Here is a 4,237-nt window from a genome sequence, read left to right on the forward strand (position 1 = left end):
GCAAGATTATAATTAAAACGTCGCGCGGCGCTGGATAATAAATTAATGCATAATTAACATAGCTAATTATAATACCGGCTGAAATTTTTCTCGTAACTCGTAACACACTGGTCTCTCGCATGCGGAGGCAGTGCAGCCCGGTAATTTATGATCGGACATGAAAAATTACCGTCTCGGGGGGGTTTAATCATCCTCGGACCCCCTCTCCTTCGCGCGGTCGCTCCACACGTACCACTGGCCTTCCACTAACGAACGCTACGAACCACTGGGCCTTCACCTTCTCCCGCGCCACCCTCTTACAGCTGGACTTAATAACTTATTATAATGCAATGCGTCGTGCGTGGGGATCTTGCGAAACGTGGTGGCGCGGCCGAGGAGGGAAAACCAGCTTCGTAAGTGAAACGTGAGGAACGATGAGGCTCATAATCGAAGAAGAGAGGTGTTCTTTTACTGTTCTAACGTAGGGCAAGACATTTTTAAGGGATGCACGTGACCAACATTATTAATTAATCTCTAACAGAACTGTATATTTTGCGTCATAGCTAATACAATCGTATGATAATAAATTAATAATACAATACATTATAATTAGTTTTGACAGCGATATAGTTATTGAAGAAACGTGCGTTTGACTACATTGTAACGAGGAATTCGATGGACATTGAATGCGGGGCGGTAAAACTTTCGTACGGGTGCTTATGCGCGCCACAGCGGTGCAACACGAAGCGTCTGTTAATTGACTTATAAAAAGCTTAAATAATTAAATTAGCATTAAAAGCCGCCGCGAGGCGGCCCTCTGGCCGTCGTATAATTCAACATTGTGCTTTTTTCGTACCGCTGGCAGTAACGTGAAAGCTGCCGCTGGTCTTTTTCAAAGCGAACCCACCGCACGCGCGTTAATTCATTAGTCGTTGCTATACATCGTTTCACGAAAACTTCCTGGTTTTTAGATTCCCTCTGTCACAAGGGTTTCAAGCGATACACACAACCATGCCAGCGGCTCCCGTAATAATTTATTACATAAATGAGTCACTTTCCTTCATACACCTCTATACGTTACGCGGATATCGTTTATCCTTCACGTCCGTGCAAACGATACGATACATTTTCATTTCATTCACACTTCTGTTGCTCTTCAGACTTATGAGAATTATGAGGATTATAAAAACGTTTCCTCCGCTATATTACCTGTCAGATTCGTCGCGCATCGATTCTTTTCGGACCCGAGCACGCAATATCCCTATACAAAAAAAAGAGGGCTGCATATAAATCTACGCATCGTCGATTGGACGATTCCCCTGAGCATCGCTTCTCTCGGAATCTGCAAAATCATCGGCCATTACCCTGACCCGAAATCGCGCAGTGCCGGCGATCGCTTATCCTCGACACAGTTCGAATGCAGTAGCGTCGTAGTAATTTGTCCGCGTTATTCGAACCGGTCGTGGGGCGCGCTACGGCGGTCCTGTCCGCCGCGCCGTCCCCTGTTCTCCCTGCTCGTTCCCCGTCGGGGCGCGAACGGCGCCGAAAATGCAGACAAATGAGTTAAAAAACGCAGTTGCAACGCCTCACCGTGCCGTGGTGAACGTCGGCGAGGGCGGCGTTGCCGACGATTTGACATTGTCGAAAGTTAATCAATGCCCCCGGACACATATATACAGGCGCGTCCATATACGCGGACCGCGCGCACAATCGCGCGAGAGAGAAACGGTTGGGCCCCACTCTGGCCCGTAGCTAGTGCGTCGTTTCGTCAATTTTTTAAAATTAAATCACTATCTGTCCTTGTTAAACGCGCTTCCCGGGCACAACCGGTCTCCACCCCCGACTCGCTGTCATGCCCTGCGCTACCCCCGTCTCCTACCCTCATCGCGGCTTCGCTCGTACGTCGATCCACGTGCTGCGCCTAATGACAGACAGTTGCTGGCCGAAAAAAGTGTGTAAATCCGTGGTGGAACGGCCGCGAGCGAGCGTGCGAGCGAGCAAGTGAAAAGGGCTAAAAAAAAGAGGAGAGAGATAGAGGAAGAAGCGTTGGAAGCGCGGATGAGAGTCGCGTAAGAGCGGCGAGTCGGGAGAGGGTGAATTTCGAGAATGAGAGAGCGAGAGAACGAGAGAGAGAGAGAGAGAGAGAGAGGACCATTCCATCGTGCCCGTATATAGATGGCGGTGCATGCGGCTCGGCCGAGCGGCCATTCCGGTAAAACGCACCGGAATAAAAATAATGGCTGGAAATGGACACGGGGTAGGTACCCCGGCACCTCGTCATTTTTTTCTATTAGCCGAAACTTACAAACACCCGGGGCTTCCGGCCATTTCGGCCGACCCCGCAGACCGCCAAACTGCTCTGCCGCCCGTGTCCGTGCGGCCGTCGAAATTCGAAGCGCCGTGGCCTGTTGTTACCCCCTTGCCCATCCGCCCTCCGCGTTCCTACCCTCTCTTTCCCCCCTGCTGAAAACGGTGGCCATATTTTTTTTCGAGCAACGAGAAGGAGTCCGGGCACCGCTCGCGCCCGCGATTAAAATGTCATCCGCGTTCTGCAAATGACGCTTTTTTCCGCGGCGCTTTCGGCGTACCGAGAGCGCGACGGAAAGAGAGGGTGAGATGGGGTAAACACGGAGCAGAGGGATAATTCAACCACTTCGTTCTAGTTATTAATGCCTCCGCTGTGACGGGGAAGTATTTAAACCGCGTGGGTCTTTAAATATTTTAACTCCAGCTATTTTTTTCTGCCGGCGAAAGGATCGCCGCGCGCGCTAGCGTTCCCGACGATTGCGCGTCATATATTTGCCCGTCCTACTTGTCTTCCGCGTTTACCCGCCGCTGTTTTTATCGCCCGTAAAATAACAATTTTATTTAAAATAACATTTACCAAATATAACGCGGCAAAGAATATGTTAGAATAAATGGATAATAAAACGAACAAAGAATACAAAAATTGGTGTCTACATATCGCAATTTTGTTTTTTTTTCTGTATGACGTATGCATCTTTAAATGTCAAGAATAAGATTAACCAGCCTGTCTTAAAATCGTAAAATTGGCCGGATAAATTTCTTTGCGTGCCGTTGAGTCAATTTCGATGGACAGAAATGACATCGAGTGAGAACGGTTTTAACGATAAACGCCAGCGAATCGTTTGGACCCGTTCATTCGTATGCGTACCAAATCGAACCCTAAGACGTATACGTAATGTACGCGTTTCATTAAAATGGTCCGGGCGAAGGCCAGGCGGCAAATTATGCACAATTAACGTCAGTCAGGCGTACTTCAGGCTGTACCTTCGCTCGAGAAAATATTTACGGGTAACTTCGGTATATGGTAATTTTACATGCACATATACATACAAATCTTTTATAATTACCCTGCACTTAAGTTATTTTGTTAAGTTTATTTCGAGTTAAATTTATTTCGATGGTTAGTTCTTCAATACTTTGTTTCTACATTTTTTATTTAAATGCCATTACTTTTGTTAAAGGCAACTCGATCAATTTTGAAATTATAATACTTTAGGAACCATCAAAGATTGCAAGATCGCGCAATTTATAATTTCAAAATTTAATAAGAAAACTGTAATTTTTATTACGATAAGATTATGTTAAGATAACAACTACAAGTTGATGTTCTTGCCGATTTAATATAAACTTTCTTTTTGTGGAAAAATCATTATATCCTGGAAAAGATTAAACAAGGCGATGTGGTATCGCTGATAGAATTAAGCGTGCCTTTAGAAGATAGCTTTATCGATCTCTCGATCTGTGCACGCCGATCCTCCTGGTCGGTAATTCGTACGATACGCGCGATGACTATCTAGCGTCCATCATCGCCGGTAGGCGCTCGCTCAAAGTGACTCATCAGTAGGAAACAGCGCGTCGATGGCCACCCTCTTACGTTCGAATTGACGTTAATATTACCAGGGCTGCGAACGCAATCGGCCAACATAATAACCATTTTAGGCGGCTCTCTGACCCGGCGATTCGCCTGGCTGCTGCGACTCTATCGTTTAAGTGATGTTAGCGTTACGAGACCCGTAGCATTAGCTTTGACTCGCTTAATTCGATCAAACGGAGTAATACCCCGCATTAGTCGTAAGATTGACTAAGAAATATTTATTTCAATGAGATAAGTATATTGCAGCTTTACGAACGTTCCTAAAAATTTCCCCAATCGCCACATCTACTGATATTTCAATTCAAAATCTTGCAAGAAGTCTATGCAAAGAGAAAATTATCTTACTTATGACTATGA

Source organism: Temnothorax longispinosus, chromosome 5 (genome assembly GCF_030848805.1).
Source record: "Temnothorax longispinosus isolate EJ_2023e chromosome 5, Tlon_JGU_v1, whole genome shotgun sequence".
NCBI classification, from domain to species: domain Eukaryota; kingdom Metazoa; phylum Arthropoda; class Insecta; order Hymenoptera; family Formicidae; genus Temnothorax; species Temnothorax longispinosus.